Source organism: Rattus norvegicus, chromosome 10 (genome assembly GCF_036323735.1).
Source record: "Rattus norvegicus strain BN/NHsdMcwi chromosome 10, GRCr8, whole genome shotgun sequence".
NCBI lineage: Eukaryota > Metazoa > Chordata > Mammalia > Rodentia > Muridae > Rattus > Rattus norvegicus.
Window position 1 is genome coordinate 81,129,801 of NC_086028.1, and position 27,563 is coordinate 81,157,363.

General features: G+C 46.2%; 1 protein-coding gene and 1 long non-coding RNA gene across 5 annotated transcripts in view; one reads left to right on the top strand and one right to left on the bottom strand.

The window, feature by feature from the left end:
- The window catches only part of Zfp652 (zinc finger protein 652), a 79,828-nt gene that overhangs the window by 6,475 nt on the left and 45,790 nt on the right, over positions 1-27,563 (top strand). The window contains exon 1 of one of the 4 annotated variants that reach the window (XM_039086628.2): positions 16,227-16,335. The exons of 1 other annotated variant lie outside the window; for it this stretch is intronic. The gene's annotated coding sequence lies outside the window, so the exon portion shown is untranslated. Of the gene's footprint in view, positions 1-16,226; positions 16,336-16,404; positions 16,789-27,563 lie in introns of those variants that run through there. 2 more of the 4 variants (XM_039086627.2, XM_039086630.2) reach the window with 2 other exon arrangements.
- LOC120095179 (uncharacterized) lies at positions 497-16,387 on the bottom strand. The gene is made up of 2 exons (XR_005490439.2): positions 16,230-16,387; positions 497-3,727 (listed from the first exon to the last, which is right to left on the bottom strand). It is a non-coding gene; the product is annotated as an uncharacterized LOC120095179 (long non-coding RNA).

Genomic DNA, 27,563 nt, shown 5'->3' on the forward strand with positions numbered 1-27,563 from the left:
TTGCTTTGAAAGCACAAGGGCCTTAGTTTGGATCCCAGCAACTATGTAAAAGGCTGAGTGTGACTGAGTCCATGGACCTCGGTGTTGGGGTAGGGGTATGGAGACAGGTGGATCACTGGGACTTGCTAACTAGCAACCAAACTCTCCAGGTTCAGTGAGAACCTTGTCTTGACGGAAAAAAAAAAATGGAAATAATGGAAAGTGGTAAAGCGGGACTTCCAATGTCCTCCTTTAACTTCTACTAAGAAGCACACAGGCATATAACTTGTACACAGCTGTGCGTGCACATACATACATACATACATACACACACAATATACACACATACATACACATGCATGCACACACATACATGTACACATACACATATATACATACATGCACACACATACATTCACACATACACACATACACATACATGCACACATGCACACATACATACATATACATGCACACACACATACATACACACATGAAATAATTAAACACATTAAAAGCTGATAAGATGTAATACCTTAGCTGAGGATAATGGCACATGGCATACACCTTTAATCCCAGCACTCAGCAAACAGAGGCAGATGGATCTCTGTGAGTTTGAAGCCAGTCAGTGCATTCCAAGACAGTCAGAGCTAATAGTAAGACACTGTCTCAAAACATCAGCAGATGTAAGTAAGTACTTTGCTCTGGGGGATTGTCACCTCACAAAGACTGTAATTCTAGCGAAAGATTTAACAATCCCGGGCCTTGGATCCCGGAGAATTAGCTACCTCTCTACTCCCTCAGTGCTCCCCATCTGAAATACTTAGGATTGTATTTACCCTGCAGAACAAAGGATGCCTGTATTTGGGAGTGTGGCTGCAATGGCTCACTTGTCCTTCATCGCCTTGGTCCTTCCCTTCCTTCTGGAGATGAGAGAAAGATTAGTGGAGCTCCCTGGAGAAAAGCCGTAGGTAAATACAGGACGTTGCTGTGTTATTGTTACTATTTAACGACAGTAGCAGCTGTGCTGGAGGTGCCTCTGAGGGGTTTGAGTGAGCATCCAGAGCAGGGGTCTACAGCACTCCACCACTTGCTCTCTTGACACCATATGAACCTAGGGGTCCCTGTGGCATTCCTAGGGGGCATGGAGGCTGCTGGGGCTTAGAACAACTGAAGCCCGAAAGGAGGGAACTGTCATTTTCTACGGGTGGAAGAGCTTACCTCCTTCTAGACAGAGGCCAACAGTGAATCGGGCCAGTGACCAGTCATGGATATCATTATATGTGTCAGCTTAGGGGCCAAAACCATGGGGATGAAATCTTCACTGGGGCTTCGGTGCCTGTAGCTCACCAGCCAAGAAAGCTAGGTTGGGGTTCATCTCCCCCACCCCCGTCTCTTTCCACACCAGTGACATTTTGTAGTAACATAATTATGCGTTCTATTTAAAAAATACATTGTGTGAGGGTAAAAAGGATTCTTCTTCACAATTTATGTCCAACACATATTCATTGAACTTATGCCTTCCTCGGCTTTGCAGTCATGTACCAAGAAAGTGTGGGGGGACGCCAGGGCACAGATGACCTTGTGGTAAGTTAAGATAGGCAGATAGCTATGGCACAAAGAGGTAGAGACCTCAGAGGTTCAGAGGAAGAGGAACCAGAGTGGATGAGAGTCAGACAGAGTCATGGCTCCATGGCCTAGCCTTGGAGGGTCAGAGAATCTGACCAAGCCAACCCCACAAACGGAGAAGCGTGGGACCCATGTGGTGAGCTGAGAAGTTACTTTACTAGGGGTGCGGGGGGGGGGGCAAGGAAAGAATGCAGGAGACTAGGATTGCAAATGTGTATTAGAAATGAGAGATGCGGGGTTGGGGATTTAGCTCAGTGGTAGAGCGCTTGCCTAGGAAGCGCAAGGCCCTGGGTTCGGTCCCCAGCTCCGGAAAAAAAGAAGCAAAAAAAAAAAAAAAAAAAAAAAAAAAAAAAAAAGAAATGAGAGACGCTCTCCCTGCTCCCCTCTCCTCCCGGTCATCACTCGCAAACACTACAAACTTTGGAGAGTTTCTGGGTAACAATCAAAATAAAACTTGTCTGGAGCCCTAGAGTGGGTGACTTGGGAATTGCGACTCAGATGGACACTTGCAAGGCTTCAGGTCTTTGTACTGACCAGACACAGATGGGTCTGTGGGAAAGTGCCCTGGGCCAGGGGCAGGTGGATTGCTTCTCTGAGAAACCCTGGAACCCAAGTTTCCAAGAGGCTGGGCGTCCTTCACCTGTGTTGGCTTGGGTCTTGTTAAGCCAAATCTTCCCATGGAACCTGGGTGGTGGATGAGGCTGGTGGTGGCTAGACTGAAGCTCTTGGAAACTCGGATGGGTTGGGCTGGGAATGGCAGAGTGTGGGATCCCTGTAATAAAATCTAGGGAAAGGAGCCCTTGTAGTGTCCTGGGGTGTGAGGCACAGGGCGTGGGGCCCTGCGTTCCCAGGTGGCTAAGACGCCGCCGCCGCCGCCGCCGCCACTGCAGATGAGTATCATTATTATTCCTGCTCGGGCTTCTTGGAACTTTCATCCTGCAGGACCCTGCCTGGCTGGGCAACTAGCAAGGGGTGGGGCGGGCAGGTAGCTCCTGGCAGCAAGGGAACAGGGCATAACTTGGGTTTTCCGGCCGTTCGGAGCTCCTTTATAATCATAGACGCATGGGCGGTTTCGCCAGGGGAAACCGAGAGACACGCCAGCAGTGAATGAGTTGGTGAGGTCCCTCAGCGGAGACCCCTCCTCCTCGTACTATGTCCTTCCTAAGGTCATGCTCGTTCTCGCTAAGCTGGGGCTGCTCTCGCAGGGCTGGAGGAGCGCCAGAGAAGGTGTGGATTCTAGAAGAGAGAACTGGGCTGGGGCCAGGACATCAGAGCTGGTACCCTCTGTGCCAGGTGCTTCGGGCATCATGAGGTCAGGCTCCTAGTTTCGAGTCTCTCTGGAAGGTTCTGCCATATGGGTGGATCCTTCACAAGCCCCCAAGGGAGGGCAAGGCTGGAGACGTGCAAAGTGCCCAACTCTGTCCCATGGGAGGCCAGATTCAGCATCCCGGGATAGGAAGAGCCTAGATCTCATAAAGATGGGTCAGGCCCAGGAGCAAAGGACCAGACAATGGCTCATAGAGTGAGAAAGGTGTGTGTGTGTGTCTGCGTGTTGTGTGCATCTGTGTGTGTTGTGTGTACATTTGTTAACACCAGCTTCCCGTGGAGACGTGTCCCTGCTTGCTGAGACAGATCAAAGGCAGACTGATGACTTAGGTAAAGGGTTGAGTGGAATCCTACAAAACACATGGATTCTGGCCCACTGGGCACCCCCTGGAGAAGGAAGGGAGCGGTCCAATGATCTGCAGGCTGAGGCTCATTCTCCACCGGTATCTGTCACTTAGAGAGTAGCAGTTCCTGGAACCATCTTCTGGCTTAAAGGGAAAGTAGGTCACAGAATAGGCTGTGCTGGAGTAGGGTGCTGGAGGAGAGATGGTGATAGGCAGTATCCCAGCAGTCTCCACAAGCGCTCCCGGGATCCACCATCAGTCACGCACTCGTGAAGCGTTTATAAAGCGAGGGCGACTTGGTGCAGTGCATGGGATACGTTCTCTGCTCTCAGAAGGCTCTGTGGAGAAAGTCAGTCTTTCTCTTCGATGAACTTCTCAGTTGAGTCCAGAGACATCTTCGCCCTGGTGGTGGTTGTGGCTACTCTTCCCATGTCAGCAGTCTGCCAGTTCTATGGAGACACACACACACACACACACACACACACACACACACACACACACACACAATGTTACACTGGGACTCTTCCTGGTGTCTTGACACCCACCCAGCCAAATCACCCAACCTTCAGCTACAAAAGTCATCGCTTGGGCTCTTGGGCTTCCTGTTGAGTCAGACCACATAAGAGTCACTGTGTCTCTGTCAATCAAACCCACCCTTCTGCCTACATGACCTCCACTTACTGGCTTTCTCCTCTTAGTGATACAAAGAATTCACAATAGACCCTCAAAGCTAGTTAGATACAATATGAGTTTCAGGGGGTAATTTCAGGGCCCTGCCACGAGTTTTTATTCTTACTGCCCAACAGGGTCTCTCCTCATCCCCCAAAGTGTCCCTTCCTGTCCCCAGTAGTTTCTCTTCCCATCCTCAGCACGCAAACATCAGTAATGTTAACTGTCAACATCTGAACAACAGCACAAACCTTTCCAAGAGAGACCTTTCCATGTTTGTAGCCAATTAATCTGACAGATGTGTGTGGACTAGAGGCTATGGACCAGGTACTGCGACAGTCACTGTGATAGCTCTTTTGATGTTGGGGGACAGATAGGCCTGTTGCCACAGAGTGAGGAGCATGCCCGAGCAGACACTGATGGAAACAGATGTACTGAGGGTCAGAGCTGTGCTCATGGCTTCCCCAAATCCTACTCCGTTGCCCACCACGGTCCCCTCCAGCTTTCCTTCCTGGGCTCTTCCCATCACCTAGAGGGCCTTGCTGGGAGGAATGGAGAAGGTTCGCATGGTGTGATCCCGTAGGCACCACATTGTTCTTCTGCAGAGAAAAAAGTTCCTCCATTTCTGTAGTCAGCATCCTCTGGAAGTGATACAGGAAACGGACCCAGAAATTAGAGTTTAAAATATCTGTGTGTGTGTGTGTGTGTGTGTGTGTGTGTGTGTGTGTGTGTGTGTGTGTGTTTAAACCCTTTGGAGACTGGTCAGTAAAATGCTTGCTAAACAAACCTGAGGGCCTGAATTCAATCTCTAGCCCAGGACGGCTAGCCCAGAGACTCAGCCCAGAGGCTGTCTGTCTGGGGTTCGCCAGTCTTGACAAGTCAGTGAGCTCTAGGTTCAGTGAAAGACCCTATCTCAGAAACTGAGATGACAAACGGCAGAGGAAGACACTCAGTGTTGACTTGTGGCCTCCGCACACCCATGTGTGCATGAACACGCTCACCTCACCCATACACCCTTTAAAAATGGAAGTTAGGAAGAGCTGCAAAAGGTCCTCACCATTCCCAGTAGTTGGGAAGTAACAGCTCCCATCCCCTGACCCGTAGGGCAGTCATCTTGTGCGGAAAGAAATCTGCTGTCCTTGGCTTTAGCTGCAGGGGTAGGTGGGTCTCCTGTGTGAGACTTGGCCATGAAGGAAGGCTCTAACTCATGTGGTTGTTTGTCGTGGGGTGGATGTTTAACTAAACTAATCAGAAGTAAAGTCTTCCAACTGCCTCACCAAGGCAAGATGCTACAAATCCCTCCTTCTCGCTTATCTGCCCCAGACCACCTGGCAGGTTTTGAGACGTTCTCTGCTCTGAATGCACAGCTCCTACAAACCAACCTAAGGAAGTGGCCTTTGGCTCTGACCACCCACCATTTCCTTAAGCATAAACATTCACATGGATATAGTTGCTGTGACGTGATAACAGGGAAGCAGGTGGGAGCCACAACATGCTTGACTGCTCTCCCCCCACAACTCGGTGACTGTCTCCAAGGCAAACTTGGCCCAGGGGTAGAAACTGGCCATGAAACTGGGAGAGCTCTCAAAACTGCTAAGAGAGAAGCTGAGCATTAGGTCTGCAACATGGAAAAGTGGGGCTGTACAGTGAGAAAAGCGTGAGAAATAACATGGCCAAAATGCTGCCTTAAGTATGGAGTTTTCCAACAGAAAGGGTAGGTCATTACTCTTATATTTTTGGTTGTGAGCCCAGCCTTTAACGGCTGAGCCATCTCTCCAGCCCAGGGTAGGTCATTACTAAGTGTAAGAGCCCCGCCCTTACCCTTCTCTCCCCCCCATTTCCCCCTCCCTTCCCTTCTCCCTTCTTTTCTCCCATTTCTCTTTTCTCTTTCCTCTTCCCCCTCCCCCTCCTTTTTGCTTCCGGGTGGAATCGAACAGGGAGTCCCTACATGAGGCTACTTCTGTGGTCCACAGCCAAGCACACCCTTCACCTATTTGGCTCTCGTTCCAGTCTCAGCTCAGCTTCAGGCTTTTTTGTACTACCTTCCCCAGCTGGTCAAGCCCTGGTTGAATTCTCCTTTCTCTGAATTCCAGTTCCATTGCAGAAGGCGTGCTATATGATATATTTGACAGCACATACCTGATATCTGTGTAGATCACAGACCATTTTAATCCCTTAAAGCACTGAGTACAAGGATGAGTCATTGTAGGAGTTGATGAACCTCATTAAACATGGGAGAGTGTGCCCTGAAAGGTGGCCACCAGACTAGTGAAGGCCCACAGCTCGTTTGGGTGGAGAAACACTCATCCAGCATCAGTTAGATTCCTGATAGACAGAATTACACCTTCAGATGCACCATAGAGAGCCCTGGGGACAGCCCGGAGGTAGGAAGACATCTTTTACAATGCCATGGAGTTCAATTAACCATGGGGGAGTCTGCGGTCCAGGTGATTCCGAACAGCAGTGTGCACCTTAGGAAGAAACTGGGAATCCAAAGCATGTGGGAGAGCTTTCTGTAGGACTGTCACCTGTCTACATGGAAGAAGTCGCCTGAGACTAAAGCCTGGTGTAAATGCTAGAGGTAAGATGAGGAGCAAGGCAGATAAGGCTCTTTGTCATGAAGCTTGTCTCAGAATCATGTCTCAGTCTGAGGAATTGAGAGTTGGAGAGCAAGTCGCCCATACAGCAGGGACTAATGGGTTATTATAATATCATCATCACACACCCCCCCAGATCCTCCTTCTTTTGAGATGGGGTCTCCTGAGCTGTGATTCTCCTGCATCCACGTCCTAAGTGCTGGGATTACAGGCGTGCACCACCACACTTAGTTTATACACCATTGGGGACAAAACCACGGCTTTGTGTTTGCTAGACCAGGATTCTACCAGTTGAGCTGCATTCCGGCCCAGCACCTTTTACTCTTAAGGCAGAAGCACTGTCTCCTTTATCCTCATCTCTTGTTAAAGAAGAAAGCAGCAGTCCGCCCAGGGCACACTATTGGTGGGAAAATGGAGTCAGGGCATCACACTGATGGGCCAAGGTCACACTGGCAGTCAAGGAACAGCCCTAGTCCTTGATAGCCTTCATTTTACAACTGCTAAAGGATACCAAAGAGGAAAGAGGAAACCCTACCCTCCTCAAATAGCCTATAATCCAGGGAGGCCCTGCTTTAACCAGACTGGATACAGGATGTAGCAGAACATAGAGGAAGTGGCCCAAGGCCCTGTGGGGGAAGTAAGGAAGACTTCCCAGAGGAGGCGGCATTTGAGCTGAAATGGAAAGGACAAGCTCTCTGCCAGGTAAACAGGTAAGGATGGGGTGCTCCAGGTGGAGGACGTGGTATGAGCGAACCCGTAGGCAAAGGGACATGACCTATCGCAGAGATGGTCAGCATAGAGGAGTCAGGGGCAGTGATGTCGACCCCACATTTGGGCAAGTCCCGAAATGCCTTGCAAAATAGCTTGGATTTCCATGTAAGCTACAGAGAGCTGGGTGTATTTCCTATGGCTGCTGTAGCGAATCGCCACAGACTGGGTGGCATAAAACCACACAGATGTGAAGTCTCACTTGGCCGCAGTGGGCAGCGCCGGCTCCCCTTTGGGAGCTACTGGGGAGAAATGCTTCCTTGCTTGCTCACTTCCGCTTCTCCGGGCAGCCCACCATCCTTAGCTCACATCCTTCTCTGTCTCCTTAGCCAGCATCACGCGGTTTCAATCCTGTTTCCCTAACTGTATCTCAGACCCCAGCACTCTTCAGAAAAGTGGATGTGGGCCTTTGGGGAGCGCTATTCTACACATACACAACAGGACACAGTGAAGAAACCTGAGTGAAGTTTGGGGTGCCAGGTAGCACCGTGCTGTGGCTAAGAGAGCTGGTGTGGGGGGACTGCTCTTGCAGAGGACCGGAGCTCAATTCTTAGCGCCTATATAGTGAGTCACAATCAGCTATAACTCCAGTTCCAGGGGGATCTGACCCTCCCTTCTGGGCACCGAGTATGCATATGGCGCACATACATACATGTGAGCACTTATCATATCCACATTAAAAAAAAAAAAGGGGGCTGGGGATTTAGCTCAGTGGTAGAGCGCTTACCTAGGAAGCGCAAGGCCCTGGGTTCGGTCCCCAGCTCCGAAAAAAAGAACCAAAAAAAAAAAAAAAAAAAAAAAAAAGCCTTGGGGAAAGAAAAAAAAAAAAAAAAAAAAAAAAAAGCCAGTGTGGGCTCTGACTACCCCAGTTCACTCTTAGCTCTGCCAATAAGAGCAATGTGACCATATGCCATTTCCGAGTCGTGGTCTCTGTACCTGGGTTTTCCTGTCTGTAAAACAGACAAAAACACCCTACTTTCTCCATAGTCATTCAGGTTATACGGGGTAGCAGTGGTGAAAGTTAGGACAGGAGGAACCATTCAGTAAACTGCAAGTATCTTGATGCTCAGTGCTTAAAACAGATCCGAGCCCACTATAAGGCTCACCAGCACGGGAAGGAGACGCCCGAGCACCAGGGATTCTCTGACATGAAGAGCACGTGATACTACAATCTTGGGGATGGCTCTCCCCTGCTTCCTCTGTTGGAGTAGGGAAACAAAGGCTGGAAGCCGCCTACATCTGTTCTCCTTTCTGCTCAGATTGGTGCTGAGTGCAGAAGAGTAAACGGTTTGTTGGTTTGTTTGTACTCTGAGACAGGGTTTCTCTGTGTAGTTCTGTCCTGGAGCTCATTCTGTAGACCAGGCTGGCCTGGGACTCAGAGCTCTGCCTGCCTGTGTACACAAGGCTTACCTGGAGCTACAATGTAGCCAAGTGATGGGATTACCAATTTGAGCTGCTATGATACTTAATTCTTTTTTTTTTAACTTGTTTATTTTTCTTTCTTATGTAATGATGTTTGCCTGAACATCTGTCTGTAAGAGGTTATCGGATCCCCTGGAGGTAGAGTCACTATTTAATTCTTTAATGTTATTTACTTAGTCCCCTCTGAGATTTCTGCAACACTGTTGGTGACGTTTGGCCATTTGAAGACTTGGTAATGTCTCAGCCAGGTACCCAGTGTGTTGATATATACTTGACTGATTTGGTAGTGGCCCATTCTGGTTTCCTAGATAACCTTACACGCATTCGACCATCTCCTTTGTCCCTACTTTCTACTATGGCACCAACATCTTTCCTTTGTTGATTTCTTCTCTAAGTTCCTCCCCGGATGCTGATCTAGGCGCTTGCCTATCAGCAGGGTTGTCAAACAAAACAGAACTGGGCCAGTGAAATTTGGATTTCAGAAAAATAATTTTAATGGAAGTTTATTCCAAATAGTACTCCCCGTTGAATGGTGCATTATTAATCAGTTATTTGATTAAGCGGGACATTCCATTCTGTAGCATCTCCAAGTAACACTTAACTCTGTTCTCTGATACAATTTACAGGGTAAAGTGGCTCTCAAAGCCAGAAAGTTTCAGTGTCTTCTTTACTTGTAGATGATGGTTCTGGAGGGATGGTGGTCAGAAGATTGGGCACTGGTCCCTGCTGTCTCACCACACAGACCCTTCTGCTGCCCGGCTCTGTGTTCCACAATACACACAGGCAAGTCCCACTTCAGCCTCACTCCCTGGGCTCTAAAGGGCACTCAGGATACTCACTCTGTTGAAGTATGTTGAAAACTGCCGCTCTGCTTTCTTCTGAAAACAGGTGCTATTTGGACGTCATGGCACATGTGTGTAAAAATCCCACAAATTGGGGGGGGGGGGGAGCTGAGGCAGAAGGATTTCATGTTTGAGCCCAGCCTGAACTGCACAGAAAGGCCATCTTTCAAAATGGACTCAACCAATCCATCTGTATGCCGTGCATGTTCTACACTGCAGTCTAGGATAAGGTCAGCTCGCCCCATGAGTGGGTTATGCATTAGATTAGTTATGCATGAGATCTGTTGTAACAAGCTATGGTTTGAATATACAAGAGGTGTCATTCTATTGACCAAAAAGCTCTCTCTAAAGATCAATTACAGGTGCTGCCCTAGTCTAGCATCCTCCTCCCCGCCCCTGACACCTCACCCTCAATTCCTCATTCTAAATTTCCTTCCATGGTCTATGTGGATTAGTTGCCTGATACCCCACCTATCCCAATATCTATCTATCTATCTATCTTTTTTTTTTTTTGGTTCTTTTTTTTTCGGAGCTGGGGACCGAACCCAGGGCCTTGCGCTTCCTAGGCAAGCGCTCTACCACTGAGCTAAATCCCCAACCCCCTCTATCTATCTATCTATCTATCTATCTATCTATCTATCTATCTATCTATCTATCTTTCCTTTCTTTCTCTCTTTCTCTCTTTCTCTTTCTTTCTTTCTTTCTTTCTTTCTTTCTTTCTTTCTTTCTTTCAGACAGTCTTTCTTGCCTGCCCCCCCTGCCTCTGTCTCCCAAGAGCTAGGAATAAACCTGTTTGGCCCAGGTAATTGTGACTGAAGACCACAGCTCAGTGCTGGGCCTCTCCCTGAATGAAGCCTACAACCCCTCCACTTTTTGGCTTTCCACTCCAAATATGTCTTGGTCTTGTCACACTGTCTCAGACAGACTTCCGTTTGCATCAGCGCTGTCCCGTCATCTAGTGGTGTTGATCCCTCCATTTCCACTCTTTTAAGTATCCATTCCGAGACTAAACCATGCAGAATACTTAACAGCGCATGAAATCTTTTTTTAAAAAATGTTTACTTTTTATTTCACTGTGTATGTGGGAGTGTCTGCATGTATGTGTGTGTGCGCCCAGTGAGTGCCTGGTATCTGTGGAGGCCAGAAGAGAGTGTCAGAAACCCTGCCTGGAATTAGCACGTGGTTGTCAGCTACCACGAGGTGAGTGGTGGGAATCAAATTCTAGTTCTCCTCAAAAGCAGTAAGTGTTGTGACTGAGCCATCCCTCCAGCCTGTGCCCCCAACTCCGCCCCCCATCGAACCCCCATGCCCAAGCATGAAGTCTTAAATCCTGGGCTTTAATTCTGAGTAATGAACAAAGCCACCTAACTAAGGCAGTAAGCCTTGGGGGCTAGCAAGGGATCCTTAGGTGCGCAAGGAGAATGGATACCCTCTTAAACCCTTATTTACTTTCTAGGAACTGTGGCCCCGAGGGGCCAGGGGAGTTAAAGACGTACTGGTACAACCTCTAAGAAAAACTTGCTCCAGATAAGGTCTCCTCATCCTTAATTGTTATTGTTATTGTTATTAACCCAACTCCTAAGAAAAGCTGCCGCAGGTTTGTTAACAACCGCAAGTCTGGGTTTAATTAATACCTCTGAAGGCTGAGCCCTCAGGCAACGTGTTGTCCACCCCCACAACTCCTCAAGCAGGCTCCACCTCCTCTAACTCCGCTCACCAGGCCCTCTTCTCAGGCAGATCCTCCTTTAGTCTCACTCCTGCCAATCACTGCTTTTCAGCCCCCTTGCTCCCAGACTTGGTAACCTCGCTTCTTTCCTCCTTTGACCTTCTTTCTCCTTTTTTGCAGCTACCAAGTTTTTCCTTCAAGAGTCAAGCCTCTGGGGGGTTGACATCTGAGGTGCCCAGAATTCCCTAGCAGTCCCCAATTCCTGCTCTGCCCGCCCCTTCTTGAGAACTTCCGGATGCTTCTCAGGTGGTGCAGCCGGTTGGGTGGGTTGGCTGGTTTAGGGTTACAGAGTTTGGCACTGACTCTAGCCCCTCTCAGCTGTCCTCTTTAATTAATTCCAATTAAAAGAAAAACTCAATTGGAGCTCAGTGCGTGCCTCTGGGGCACATGTCACATCAATTACAACAAAACAAAATAAAACAAAACAAATTATAAAAACAATCATAAAAGAGTGAGTGAGCCTTTTTGAAGACTCACACACAGCCTAAGGGGCTTGGAACCCTTTGCTCTAGACAGACCTGGAGGTCAAACCCTAAGGAGGAACTGGGCCCAGTTTCCTGAGGCATTCCTCTTAGTACTAAGACCAAAGTCTCTCAAATTTAAAAGTTTACCTCTCCATTATAGGAAGTGGCCATTTGGCAAAGGTAAGGATGAATCTTTACTGTGTGCTCCAACAGTAAAACGGATATTGAATTCATCTATCATTTTGCCATCACTAGAGACCTTGCATGGAGAATAATGTTGAAGATGTTACTGACTGAAGAGGAGGCAGAGATCCATTATCCTCCCTCCCTCCTTCTCACCTCTTTCCTTTTTTTCTTTCCTTTTTATTTGTTCTTTTATTTTTCATTGATTTTGGAGAAAGAGGTCTCACTATGTAGATCTGGCTGGCCTCAAACCTCAAATCTCAAAACTCACAGAGATCTGCCTGCCTCTGCCTCCCTGATGCTAGAATTGATCAAAGGTGAGCTGCCTTTTTACTTTTATAGACTCCCACTTATTTTTATTTTATATACATATATATGTATATAAGTGTGTATGTGTGTATTTTTCCTGTGTGTATGTCTATGTCATGTACATACCTGGTACCCCCATGGGTCCTGGAAATCAAACCCATGTTCTCTAGAAGAGCGGTCTGTACTCCTAACTGTCAAGCTAGTTACCCTACAAATACTTTTTCATCTGTGAAAAGTAAGTTGGCAGATTGAGATAAGCCCTAACCCTCAGTATTACTAATATTGTCCTTTTTGCCTGACTGGAATTAAAATAATATTAGTAGACCAGATAAACATAGCCCTGCTTATCTGTTTAGCTCCTTCGTCTATGGCCTGTGCTGACTACAAATCACTTTGTTCTTTTATGTTTGTCAGCATCCTGGCTGACCATTTGAGTCCAAACTTTCAGAGGGCAGAGACCACATCTGTTCAGTTTGCTTTGTATGGTGTCCAGCAAAGAGCTTACAGGGTGGGGTTGGAGAAGTCTTGGACTTGGACCCTGGCAGCCCAGGTTCTAACTCTGCCCATGTGACTCTTAAAATTAGGCCCTTATTTTTATTGACTATTTAAAAATTAATGTGGGGCCAGGCGTAGTGTGCACACCATTAATCCCAGCATTCCAGAGGCAGAGACAGGAGGATCTCCATGAGTTTGAGGCCAGCCTGTTTTGCACAGCCAGTCTCAGGCCAGCCAGGACTACATAATGAGACCTTGTTTCCATTGAAAGGGGGATGGTGTCTGAGTTAGACATGGCAATGAATGTCTATAACTTCAGTACTTGGGAGGTGGAGGCAAAAGGATCAGGAGTTCAGGTCTTTGTTATCAACCTAGAATTTCTAACTCCAGTATCAGTTGCATAATATTCTGTCCAAAAAAAGTGGAGTGGGTTCCTGTTGACTTCTACACACAGTCTTAAGGAACAAAATTAATGAAGAGTCTTCTAAGACCAAGAACGCAGAGTGGATGTATGCTGAAGGCCTCCTTAAATGCCTCAGTCAACAGTGTGGCCATGGATCAGGGAGGCCCAGCTACTCCATCGTGTGTGTGCGTGCGCGCACTCGTGGCTGCAGGATTAGTACCACTGGGAGGAAACCCCCTGCCTGCAAAGGAGTGAAAGGGGAGCAGAACTGGGATGTCTAGTTGCATCTGATTAACTAGGCCTGAAGCTCAAAAGATTCTAGAGGCAAGTCCCAGGGGTCAAGAGAAAGCAAAAAGAAAAAAAAAATTGCACAAGATACAGAGATAGACCTAAATATTAGGATTCTTTTCTATCGTGTGCCAAAGGTACCAGTTTTCACTTATTAAGAATATGTTGTGGAGGGACTAGAAAGATGGCTCAGAGGTTAAGAGCTCTGGCTGCTTTTCAAGAGGACCCAAGTTCAATTCCCAGCAACCACATGGCAGCTCACAGCTGTCTGAAACTGTAGTTCCACAGGATCCAACATCCTTACACAGACATACACACAAGCAAAACACCAATGCACACACGATAAAAAATATAAAAGAATATGGGCAGAAGCCAGGCATGCTGGTGCACGCCCTCAATCCCAGCACTTGGGAGGCAGAAGAATGCAGATCTCTGTGAGTCTGAGGCCAGCCTGGTCTACAGAGCAAGTTCCAGGACTGTGAGGGCTACAAGGAGAAACTCTGTCTTGAAAAGCAAAAAATAAACAAAAACAACAACAACAAAACAAACAAAAAGAAAGGAAGAAAAAATATGTGAGGGGCTGGAGAAATAGCTTAATGGTTAAGAACACCAGATGCACCAGAGGGAACCCACATAGCTTATTGTCTGTGACTCCAGTTCTATGGGCTCTGGCATTCCCTCACAGACATGCATGCAAAACACTAATGCTTATTGAGAATATGTGACAGTTTTTTAGAGTGGGGTTATCAATTCCTCCCCCTTCCCCCAGACTAGCACAGTGAGAACTAGGGGACTTGGGTCTTGGTTTGGCTCTGTTGTCTACTGGATTGGATGACTTTGGCTAAGCCATCGAAACATTCCTTGGCTTAAATTTCCTTTATTGGGGATTATACCTGTTCTGCCTGCCCTTGCAGTTGTTAGAAGTTCTGATGAGATGACAGATATAAACTCCCATACAGTGAGGCAGGGGAAATGGCTCGCTGGATAAAACTGCTCGTCCCTAAGCCTGATGACCTGATTTCAATGCACAGGACCACATGGTAGAAGGAGAGAACTGACTCTCACAAGTTGTCCTCTGACCTCTACACATGGAGTGGTCGACTACACACATGCATAAACATACATATAAAAAATGTAACAATTTAAAAAAAAGCCCACAAAGCACTGTGGAGTGGAAAGCTGAATTAATATATAATCTTCTCAGGGGCCATCCTGAGAGTTGACCTATGGATGGAGCGTTTGAACACTTGAAAGGTCACTTTAATTTTTGGCCATCACGATGCCTGCCCTGTCCAAGCAGGGCAGTCTGACCAGCACAGGGTGGAGGAATAGATCAGGTGTCCAAGAAGACATTCTGAGTTCCCCAGACCCAAGCTCACTCTCACATTGAATGTAATTATTACATATGTTTATTTCTCCTGTTCTGCTTGAGGATCTTCTCTCTACCTGTTGCAATGTGATAGAGATTTGAGTGTTTATCCACTGAAAGCACTCACTATTGGAGACCTGGCCCAAAGTTCCAAAACTGTGATCCCTGCTTTCTGGAGTTCAAGCACAATAAAGGGGCCAAAGACAGAGCCAGCTCTTTATAATGTTCTAATCTCCTAACTTTGTCCCAGGCTCAGGTCATTTTATTCCCTGGAGGATTTGGGTGAGTGGTGATTTTGGCTGGCTGCTCTGGGAGAAAAAGTAAGTAAGCTACATCTATATGGAAACAGTTTCTATGATGGGGGGGGGTCAGCTTTTGTGGAAGAACATTAATATCCTACGTTCTTAATGATAGAAGAAGGGTCTGGAGAGGTAGCTCAGTGGTTAAGAGCACTCGTTACTCTTGCAGAGGACCTGGGTTCAATTCCTAGCATCCACACAGTGTCCTACAAACCACCCACAACCCCAGTTCCAGGGGAGCCATCAAATGGTCACAGGTGCACATGCATGCATCCAGGCAGTTCATACACACGAGGTAAAATAAATAGATATAAAATGTAGTAGAACCCAACAATAAAAAAAATAACAATGTTAGGAGTTCCAGTTAAGCTGGAGAGAACTTCAGGAAGTTTGGCTTCTGGTGGGAAAGGGTTATTCCGAACTTAGGGATGTCACCCTGGGCCTTTTCCATGGAGACTTCACTTGCCAAGTCATTTCCTCTCCCTGTACCCTAAGCACTTTCAATTGCAGACACTCTCTCTTGGCTCTGAGCTTGGATAAATGCTACCTTGTTAGCTAATAGTACCATTAATTATATTAATGATTAATAGCTAATTAGTCATAATGTGGTCATGCTTCTTCCAATGGAGCCTTCCTTTCTTGCAACAGTTCTGGGACTCTAGGGAGGGTGCGTGCGTACACACACACATACACACAACTTCCCTATTCCTGGCCACAGGACAAGCTCAGCAATCCATCCTGTTTGCTGACCATCCTGTCAGTCTCTAAATTCCCCTCGTTGTTACTAACTATCCCATTTATCTGGAGGATGACTACTGCTTATAAATGTGTCACCCCTTCTATTTCTGTCACCCACTGCTCTCTACTAACAAGGTGGCCAGCAATTGGGGATTTTTTCTTTTTGAACCATATTCCGTAAGTCAAAGACATCTACTTCCAAATCTCACTCAGATCCACTTTTCCACTTTGTCCCCCCTTTTCACTTTTATCTTTCCCTATTTCTTAGGATCTCAAACCCCCTGCCCACAGATACTTCGTCTTCTGCATTTTAGGCTTCCTTTTGAAAGCCACGCCCCCCACCCCCTTAAGCGTCGCGCATGCGCAGCCACGCCTTTACCTGGGCGCTCGGGAGTAGGCGGAGTGGGCGAGGGCCGGGGGTGGAGCAGGCAGCCAGCGGTTATCTGCTCCGCTGAGCGCTCACATTGTGGCAGGAGGGAGAAAAGGTGCGCCCGGGCCGAGCCGAGGGCCGCGCATGCGCGCCGACCCCACAGCCGGGGATGGGGGGGGTGGGGAGGTGTCGGGATCCCGACCGCGCGGGGGGAGGGGGGGCGAGTGCAGGGGCGCGCGCGCGCGCTCCCGCCGTCCTCCCTGCCCCCTTCGCGCACACATCCCTACAGCACACCCCCTCCCCCGCCGCCCGCCCCGCGCGCCGCCCGCTCCGCGGCCCCGCTCGGCCTCGCGCGCTCGGAAGGGAGTCGCGAGACGTCGGAGCGGCGGCCACGTAGCGCTGCGGCGGCGGCGGCCGAGGCCGGGTCTGAGGAGCGGCCCAGAGCGCAGACGTTGGGCAGGGGGAGGGGCCGGCCCGGCGGGCGGTGGGGACTGGAGCGACGCGGCGCGGCGACAGGCCCCCGCCGCGGGGATGGGCCGCCGAAGCGGCGGCGGCGGCGGCGGCCCGGGTGAGTAGGAGCCCCTTCCCCGCGCTCTCGCCCCCCGCCGCGGCGGCGCCTTGGCAGCCGCGTTTCCTCTGCGCCCGGCCGGGCTGGCGGGGCCGGCTGAGCCTGCGCTGAGGCAGCTGCGTGCGCTAGGCCGAAGCAGCCCCCATCCGGCGGGCAGGCCCCGGGCGCTGCGCGTCTGCGGTTCCCAGCTTGGCCCAGGGTGCTGGTTCTGTACCCCCGCCCCCTCTCTCGGGGACCCCAGCTTGGCTGCAGTTTTGCAGCCAGTGGGCTTTCCTCGAGGCCTGACGGGGTGGCCGGGGTGCACGGGTTTGCAGGCTGAGGAGAGCATTCTCTTGCCCTGCAGCTGGTGGCTTGCACCCACTACCTCCCCCGCCCTGCGGTTGCGCCCAAACCTCCAGCTCTCGAGAGTATTGTGGCACCAGGAGATAACACGCATGTGATGTACACTCGCCACCGGCAGCACCACACTCAGCCCAGTGGGCGATGCAGACCTTTCTCCACCCCCACTTCGTCCTCCCCTCCAATCACGCTTTACTGAAGAGTCCCAGGTCGGAGACACCAAAGAGAGTGATACCCCTATTACATCTCTATGAAACACGTTCGTTGTTTCGTTGTCGAGGGATGTCTCTTGTAGAAATGATAGATGTCTGTCTCTGCCTTGCTTCGAAGTCAGTTTTAAGGATTTAAGATCCTATATGCTCCTCTTTGAAGCCGGCCAGTCTTTGATTACATCTAGCTCATTCCTCCCCCAACAACAACATCACGAACATGCGCGAGCACACACACACACACACACACACACACACACACACACACACATGCACAAGCACACTCGCACACTTCCTGATTGCGGAACGGCCCCCTGTCCTTGCGGTTCCATTGTCAGAAATGCCTTGTGCCAATCAAAGGAATGTGCCTTTGGAGGAAGATATTTTTCACAATCGAGCTACAGGATGTCAACCAGCCTTTGGTTACCCACCCTGGATCTTACCCATGTTTAAGCACCTTCATGGTGTTTCCCTTAGATGTTTCTCCAGCACACTCAGTATCACCTGAACGATGCTCTCCCCGAGAACCCCCAGTTAATTAGATACCTACTGCCCACAGTGATTTCATCGGTTTTGTTGTTATTGTTGTTGTTGCTGCTGCTGTGACGTTTAGCGTAAGGCATAGCCTGTATAAGTAGTGAAGTCTTTTGAGATGTTCTGTATACTTTTTTCCAAAGGATGGTCGGCTCCGTATTGTTCTGAGAAAGGCAAGGAGCACACGCTTTGTTGACAGCATGCATAGTTGCTTAGGAAAGGAAAGCTGCTCGAATGTGGCAGGTGATAGTCCCCGGTGGGGCCGGTCTGTAGTGGGTATGTTGCCTTGTGTCGACGGATCACCACTGTGCACATGTGTTCACATAGATACTGTCTTTAGTATAAAAGATTGACCGCTACACCAAACTCTTCACTAGGACTGGGGAAGTCTTTAGGGCCCTTGGCAGTGAAATGAATACGTGATTTTGTATGCAACTACACAATCATCTCGAAGCTAGTCCAAGGACCTCAAGTTAAGATCTGTGTTAGGCAAAAGTGAAAGCGTTTGAGTTTGTGTTTTGTTTCTCTTAAGCATTAGACTTAACTTTGGCCCTGGAATAAAGACCAAAGGAGCTTGCATATGTATCATTGTGGGTTTTTATAATTGAAAACTTTTTTTAGATTTTATGTGTATGAATATTTTACCGGTGTGTATGTGCACCATGTGTATGCCTAGTGCCCACAGAGGTTAAATAAATAAAAGGTGGCAGAACCCCTGGAACTAGAGTCAAGGATGGTTGTGAGTCACCATGTTGGTGCTTAGGAATAGAGCCTGCGTCCTCTCTGTAAGAGCAACAAGTGCTCTAACTACTGAGCCATCTCTCAGGTGGCTTATTATTGTATGTGGTTTTTGGGTTTTTTTTTTTTTTTTTTTTGAAGTAAGACCAGTTAGAAATTATATTTTTCTTATCTCCCCATAAAAAAAGCCTGAGAATCATTCAGAAGAAAATAAAACTAGAGACAAAATCGTCTACATTTGACCAATTGATCCTTTATCTTCTTGGCATATTCTAATTGTAGCAAATTTCAGCAGTCGAGTGTGTAATCTGCTTTAAAGAGCCTGTATGGGACTGTGCAGTGCTTAAAGACTGAGGCTGATCTCTTTGTCACCCCATGGTAGGGCACCTGTCCAGGGCTGAGGCTTTTTTCCTACTTTGCTAAATCTGATTTCATGGCACATCAAAACCATCCGTTTTAGTTAGTAAATTTGGGTTATAATTAGAAATTTGCTCTCCACATTCAGAATCTAGAGCTGAGACTGAACTTTGTACCATTCTATCAAAAAGCAATTGATAGATGTCTCTGTGTGTGTGTGTGTGTGTGTGTGTGTGTGTGTTTTACTTACTCTTCATTCAGCCTTCCTTTGTCTTTTGATCATATTTCAACCAAGAGATATGTGTTCCAGCTTATGATAGTTCTGTGATAGGCAGTGATGGTAACCATAGTGCCCAGATCTCTGGGAGCATACACTTTGCACTTAAAAAAAAAAAAATTGTGGTTCTGAGAGCTTAAGGAATTCCTGGTATTAACTAGCATTTTGAAAGGCAAAAGAGGCTTGGGATCTTGCACAGAACCTGTTCCACACACCTGAAGAATAGCATTTATTCTAATAATTAGGCAGTGTATGCCGTGATGTTTGAAAGTATGCTGAAGTTGCATATGCTGCATTTTTATTACCTAATATGCGTAACTGAAGTGACTTATATTACAGGTTATATTTTTTGTTGGTGGCACACCTGTAGTTTTATCATCTGAATTATTTGCCTAACCTAGACGCAAAGGACTTCAAAGTTGCAAACATGTTATTTTTCATTAGTGAATGTAGTGTTAGAGGAGGACCACAGGAGTCTCGAACAATGTGCTTACCTGGTTTAGCTGTGCAGAACCTGTTCTAACCAGTCACTTAACTAGTTAAACACCCACATACCATGGGGCAGCTGATCAAGTAACACTTCAGGGTGTGAGAACAGCGTTGTCTCTCTGCTTGGCAGATTCAGAACATGGGATCTGGGAGACAGTAGCATAGCACAGCAGTGAGCCACGGAGCCACGGCAGCAGCTCGCCCTCACTAGCACCACCAGCTTGGGCTCTACGGCACTCCTCAGCAGACAGCCTTTCCCTAGGAGGTTTCGGACCAGCAGCTCCTCTCTGCAGGTGCTGCAGATCCGCCTCCAGACACCCAGAGGAGCTGTTTTCATTTGTGCTGAGGTTTGGGAAGTAAGCTTCTAGTATGGTAAGAAAATCCTTTTCAAGTCTATAACAAATATGGATAAATGATAAATAGGTAGGTAGATAGATTAGTGGGTTACTGATGTGATTTTTTGGTTTTACATGTCTGAAGCCTATTGAAGAAACAAACTATAATGTGAACTCTACTTTTCTCTCTTTTCTCATAGGTTTTTGATGGTTGCGTCAAAATTGGGAGTATATACTTTAGTTTCTTTACCTTTGTTCTAAAAAGTCAGTTGAGAGATAGAAAGGAGTGAAGGAAACTGGATTGTCTTAGAGTTTGAACAAATAGCCTTTGAATTGAGTTCTTTTGGACTGGGTGACTGTGTCTCCTGGGTCACTCATGGGCTTGTGCCAGCCACTCTTTTAGCTACGATGTTTTTCTCAGCTCTTGTCTTTGAGACAAGTAGTGTGTGTGTTGACTCTGATAGGGATGAACTGGCATTTCAGTTGGCAACCTTAGCTAAAGAAAGAGTTGCTTAGACTCAGGTAACTCTGCTGATATCCCAGTCCCTTTGTTTCCTGGCCTTATGGCATTGAGGAAATCACTTTGATTTCTTTTCCCTCAGTTTCTTCATCAGTACAATGAGATTTCTTGTGAGGATTACAGATGCAAATTAAAGTATACAAATTCTGAGCACAATTAGTTCCTGGTATATGTTCATAAATGGTAAAGGATGGGATTTGGATAATGTTATCATGAAACTAGAGTGAAGTTTTAACTTATGACGAGACTGGGAGGTTTGGTGTATTTCTTCTGTTTGCATAGATTTAGGATGAAAAATTGCAAGTATGTGACTTGGAGCCTGCCTGTGCCTTGCAGGTGCAGCATGATTATTAGAAAGTTGTTTTGTTAGTGTGTGTGATTTGTTAGCTGATCAAGTTTCGTGGAGACAATAAACCTAGCTTCAAATTCTTCAGCATTACCGCACAGGCTGTGCTTGTATGTTAGCCTATTCAGCACTTAAGTGGTTAAAAGAGTGTTTTAGGGGGGCTGGGGAGATGGCTCAGCAGTCAAGAGCACTGGCTGCTCTTCCAGAGGACCCAGGTCGAATTCCCAGCACTCATATGACATCTTAGAATTGTCTATAACTCAAGTTCCATAAGATCCAACACCCTCACACAGACAGACATGCAGACAAAATACCAATGTACATTAAGTAAAAATAAAAAATCATTAAAAAGGGAGAGTGTTTTAGGACATAAATGTATTTCAGTGAGTTCTGTGTCAGTCAAGTCATGTGGAAAGCTTTGTGTAAATACTTATGGTTAATGCAAGCCATAAAGTGTTTGGTAGAGTTAGTAGGGACATCAGATGCTTATTTGAGTGAATCTGTTTATTTATAGAGTAGTTATGTTTGTCTTGAAAATACCTGTGTATATTTTGTGAAAACACTTATGAGAAATCCCAGTGTTTATCTGAATTTTTGATCATGAACTGTCACTAGGACTGTAGGTTTGCTTTAGACATTTTTACCTTAGTGGGAAAGGAATGAAAAGTAAGGTTTTTCACCTATTAAATTTAATTAACTATGTGCTATAGATTGTGTGTGTAGCCTTGCTTATTAGTTAAAAAAAAAAAAAGGGTAGTTCTGTGGTAAAACATGACATCTTTCCTTTTAAAGATAGATTACCTATTGTTTTGAAAAGTATTGGCGGTTGGGGATTTAGCTCAGTGGTAGAGCGCTTGTCTAGCAAGCACAAGGCCCTGGGTTCGGTCCTCAGCTCTGGAGAAAAAACAAAAAAACAAAACAAACAAACAAACAAACAAAAAAACCCGAAGAGTATTGGGCTGTGGCGGTGCACATCTTTAATCCCAGCACTTAGGAGATGGAGATGGGCATAGATCTATGAGTTTGAGGCCAGCCTGATCTTTTACTTGGAATGAATTCCGAGGCTATACAGGGAAACCCTGTTTCAGAAAGAAAACAGACAATCAAATAAACAAAAAGAAAGAAAGAATGAAAGAAAAAATAAAGAAAAACAGGTTTAGTTAAGGTCATATGTGAATGTTATTTGGTGCATGGGGCATTTAAAATAAAATCTCTTTGGCTAGAGTAGAATAAACTAACTGTCACCTTTCGCAGGATAGCATTGTGGTAAGTCTCTGAGTCCCAGAGTTACCCAGAGACTTTTCAGATAAGGAGGACACATCAGCGATGCATTAGGATTTACCTCAGGGGAGACTGTTAATCCTTGTTTTCTTTTATTATTGAGCTGCCTAGTGGCTTGCCTAGTGGTAGAATCAGTCACTAACTTTGAATTATTATAAAGGGGGATTGGCAAACAGTGGTCTTTGACTTGCCATAGATTTTGCCACCCACTGAGAAAAGTTACCCTTGGCTAGAGTAGGTAATGGTAATAGCACTAGCACAGTGTATGCTGGGATGAAAGTGCACACGGATGGAGTGAGGCCACGTGTTCTGATAAACTGTAATAGACTTTTTTTTTTCCTTCTTCTTTTTTTTTGGAGCTGGGGACCGAACCCAGGGCCTTTGTAATAGACTCTTCTGAGCAGATTTTTTTTTTTCTGGGAGGGATACTTTCTTTCAGCAAACAAGCATTATTACTTTTCCTGAGTCACTAAAATCAAATGGTATACCACAAAGCTAGCCTGGGTGTCTCTCCTCTCTCTCTGTGTCTCTGTCTTTGTCTCTGTCTCTGTCTCTCTCTGTCTCTCTCTGTCTCTCTCTCTCTCTCTCTCACACACACACACACACACACACACACACACACACACACACACACACACATGCACGCACACACCGTGCGTGTGACATTAGAAGGTTAAGCAAAGACACAGTGTTGATGGCGCAGAATGTATTTTTGTGCATGTTTCTGCCTCTTGCCTTTGGCTTTGGAGTCTTTCGGCCTGAGCATCGGAACAGAACTTATTACTTCACAGTGTGACCTACATAATGAGAAGACCTGAATGCTTTTCCCCTTCTGGGAATGTGTTATCATTCTAACATATTCAAGAAGCATCATATGCTAGAGAAGGGCGTGATCTCAAGACTGTGAATAAATCTGTGTGATTGGGCAACTGGAGTGGCCAGGACTTCTCCTGGTATTAGTACATGATTGTAATTTGAAAATACCTTGCTTGAAGGTTACTCATTGTGGAAAGCCTTGTACATCTCTTTTTGGCATACAGTCATTTAAATGAAAATAGAAACCAGTCCAGTATGGTGATGAAAGTCTTTAATCCCAGTACGCAGAAGGCAAATCTCAGACGCACTCAGAAGAAAAAAAATCTCTAGGTGTCTGTGAGTTCAAGGCCAGGGAACTCATATAGACCCTGTGTCAAAAAAAAAAAAGTTAGGAACCATCTCAATGTCCACTGGTATAGAATTATTAAATGAGCATATATTTACATAGTAAAATAATATAGAATTGCAACAAAGAAAGAGGATACTCTATATTGTTGTGGAACACTCTATACATAGCAGTGTTACCTTTGAAAGGCCAGAGGAAAATTAGTGTGGTGACTTAGGCCTGTAATTCCAGCACTCGGGAGGCTGAGCCAGGAGGATCAAGAGTTCAAGACCAGTTTCAGCTTGAGGCCATCCTGGGCTACAAGAGACCCTGTCTCAAAAAACAGAAACAAAACCTAAAGACTCAGAATAGTATTCTGTGTGTGTCACTGTTTATATTTAGGGGATTTTCCTGAGTTAAAAAAAAAAACTTATAAAAACTTAGTAGTTTCTCAAAGAGCTAATGATAGTGGTTGTCTGTTGGGGGTTAAATTGAGTGATGGAGAGCCTGAGGAAAGGTAACTTGTTCAGTATATTCTTTTTTTATAGTAAAATTTTACTAAAGTGCACACAGAACCTAATGACAGTGGTTGTCTGTTGGGGGTTAAATTGAGTGATGGAGAACCTGAGGAAAGGTAACTTGTTCAGTATATTCTTTTTTTATAGTAAAATTTTACTAAAGTACACTCAGAAAAGCAGAAAAAATTATGGATGTACTGTTTGTTGAATTTTTTTAAAAAATTATTTATTTTATGTATATGAGTACACTGTGGCTGTCTTCAGACACACCAGAAGAGGGCATCAGATCCCATTACAGATGGTTGTGAGCCACCATTTGGTTGCTGGGAATTGAACTCAGGACCTCTGGAAGAGCAGCCAGTGCTCTTAACTGCTGAGCCATCTCTCCAGCCCTGTTTGTCGAATCTTTTTCTGTGTAATCAGTACCCAAAAGAGGAAATTGTCTTGATGTTGTTTTGTTTGTTTTGTACACAGGGTCACGTAACTCTGGTTGGCCTGAAAGTTCCTATGTATTCCAGCCTGGCCTCAAACTCACAGAGATCCTCCTTTCCTGGTCTCCATATATACCAGGACACATTCTTAAAACACAAATATTTTAGATTTATTCTATGTGTACGAATGTTTTGCCAGCATGTAAGTGTCAGTGTAAATGTAAGTGTACCACATAGATTTCTTGTACTGTGGAGGTGAGAAGAGGTACTTAGTCCCTTGGAACTGGAGTTAGGGAGCCGTGAGCCCCTGTGAGGTTGCGGAGAACCAAACCAGCTCCTCTGTGAGAGCAAAAATGCTCTGAGCCGTCTCCAGATTTGGGGATTTTATTTTTAAAGCTCTTACTGTATCGTCCAGGCTGACTTCGAACTCTTCAGCTTAGGTTATCTTCCTTCCTCAGCATTTCGAGTAGCTGCTATGTAGGTGCTGCTACCCTGACTAGCTAAGAAGCAGATAGATGGTTGAAGTCCTAGAAACCTCTTCCTGTTCCTCCCAGTTGCTGCTCCCCTAAAGGTACTCTGGTTCTCAGATAATATGGTGAGAAATGTCATTGACACACCGCAGCTGAGCCAAGTGTGGAGGTAGACAGCTATGTAGTCCCAGCTGTTGGCGAGGCTGAGGCAGAAGAATTGGTCAAGCCTGTCTGGCAAACATAAAAAAATTTATTTTATTTTATTTATTTTTTTCTTTTTTTTCCGGAGCTGGGGACCGAACCCAGGGCCTTGTGCTTGCTAGGCAAGCGCTCTACCACTGAGCTAAATCCCCAACCCCAACAATTTTATTTTTAAAAAATTACAATGCCTGAAAGATGTATTTCTATATTTTCTAAGTATTTCTTTTACTATCTTATTTTATGTATCAAAATCACAACTGGACATGATATTGCATATCTATACTCCCAGGATGAGAAGTTCAAAGTCATCCTTCACTACCTAGTTTCCCTATATTCCTCCTTTGCTGGACATTAAAATATTTATATTTACTTAATATAATTTTTTAAAAAGATTTATTATGTGCGTGCGTGCGTGCGTGCGTGCGTGTGTGTGTGTGTGTGTGTGTGTGTGTGTGTGTGTGTGTGTGTTTTCTATCTGCATGTGTACCTGCATGCCAGAAGAGGGCATCAGATCCCATTGCAGATGGTTGTGAGCCACCATGTGGTTGCTGGGAATTGAACTCAGGACCTCTGGAAGAGCTGCTGAGCCATCTCTCCAACCCTTCTTTTGTTTTTTTGAGACAAGGTTTCTCTGTGTAGCCTTGGTTATTCTGGAACTCATTCTGTAGACCAGGCTGGCCTCAATCAGAGATCTTCCTGCCTCTGCTTCCCAAGTGTTTGGATTACAGGCATTGCCATTGTTGCCCAGGTAATATAGCTTCTACAAATGGCACATGTAAAGTATATTTTGGTGTGCATAAAGTACTAAATAAATAACAATGTAGCAAAATCTTGCTCTGACTATTTTAGGATGTGGTAGCTTTGTCAATCTGTTGGCTGATGGAATGCAGTTGTCATAAATACACACACGAGTAAATCTTGGTGTGTTACTGTTCCCAGTAAAAGCCAGGTTGAGCAGATGGTTTCCTTAACTGTAGAAAAGTTGCCCACCCCTGCCCCTTTGCTCAAATGCAGAAATGACTAAAGTATATCTATAAATCTGTAAAGCCAGTTCTCAACCATGATTTATTTTGCCTGCAGAGGACACTTGGCAATGTCTAGAAAGGTTTTTTTTGTTTGTTTTAATTTTGGGACTGAGGTGGGAATGTGCTATGGAGCACTGCTAACCCTTCAGTACACAGGATTCCTCACCACAGTTGTGAACTAAAATGTTTAATGTCCTGGCTGAGAAGGCAGTGACTAAGCCGATGGTAGGAGGCGAGTGACAGTTGTAGCTTCAATCTTATTAGATGAGTACGAAAATGACTCTCAGCTCAGCTTCGGGAGGACATCAGGAAGGCTGTCTTCTGAGTAGAAACTGTGCTAAATAGGAAGACTGCAGTAGAAGGTATAGTGGACAAGTTTGGTTTGTTTGTTTGTTTGTTTGTTTGTTTGTTTTGGAACTTAGTATGTATGTAGACCAGGTTGGTTCTCTGAAATCTGTCTGCCTCAGCCTTCGAGGTACTGGGGACTGAAGCCGTGCGTGTCTCGCCTTGGCAAATCTATTCGTGGATATTGGTGTTTGTGTGAGCGCAGGGGTGCATTGCATGGGACACAGGATAACCTCAGATGTTGGTGTCATTGTGGGACAGGGTCTCTTGTTCATCTCTGCGTATGCCAGGCTAGCTGGTCTGTGGGCCCTAGGAGTTTTCTGTCTTCACCCATCTCACCATAATAGTGTCAGCATGACAGAGGTGTGTGACTGAGTCCCAGCTTTTCTGTTGTTCTGGGGATCTGACCTCTCAGGTCAGTGGGTACTCTGCTTATATTCAGGTCTTCTTCATTTAGAAAAAGTGAGTAGTTGGGCTGGGCAGACAGTTTGGAAAACCTATTGCTGGGGCTGGAGAGATGGCTCAGCTATTAAGAGCACTGCTGTTCTTTAACAGGGCCTGGTTCCAGAACCCACATGGTGGATTGTAACTGCCTCTAACTCCAGTCCCTGGGGACCTGATGCCTCCACAATACTGCATCCACATGGTGCACAGACATGCATGCTGGCAAAATACCCACACACTAAAATAAAAGTAAAGGTTAAAAAAATAAAGAAGACCCACTGCCCTATATGTTTCATAAAGAGCAGCCTCTTAAAACAGAGGCTCAGCTGCTCACCAGATACAGGGAATGGAAGAATCAGTGATACAGTTTTTATATCTGTGGACTGGGGAAATGGCCCAATAGTTAGGGGTGTTTACTGTTCTAGCAGGAGACCTGAGGTTGGTTCCCAGTGCTCTGATCTCTAGGCCCACACCTGCCTGTAACTCTGGTGCCCTCCTCTGGCCTCCTAAGGCACTGTATGCACTTGTACTCATAGTACCACATAGACACACGTACACATAATTAAAAATTGGTAATTAAAAAGTCATTATGTGTATGATCTTATCCCACATAAAGTGGTAGTTCTTTCAAGATTTGAAGTTCCAAAACAGAATTTAAGATTGGGTGCCATTCTGGGCTGGAGAGATGGCTCAGTGGTTAAGAGCACTGACTCTTCTCCCAGAGGTCCTGAGTTCAATTCCCAACAACCACATGGTGGTTCACAACCATCTGTAA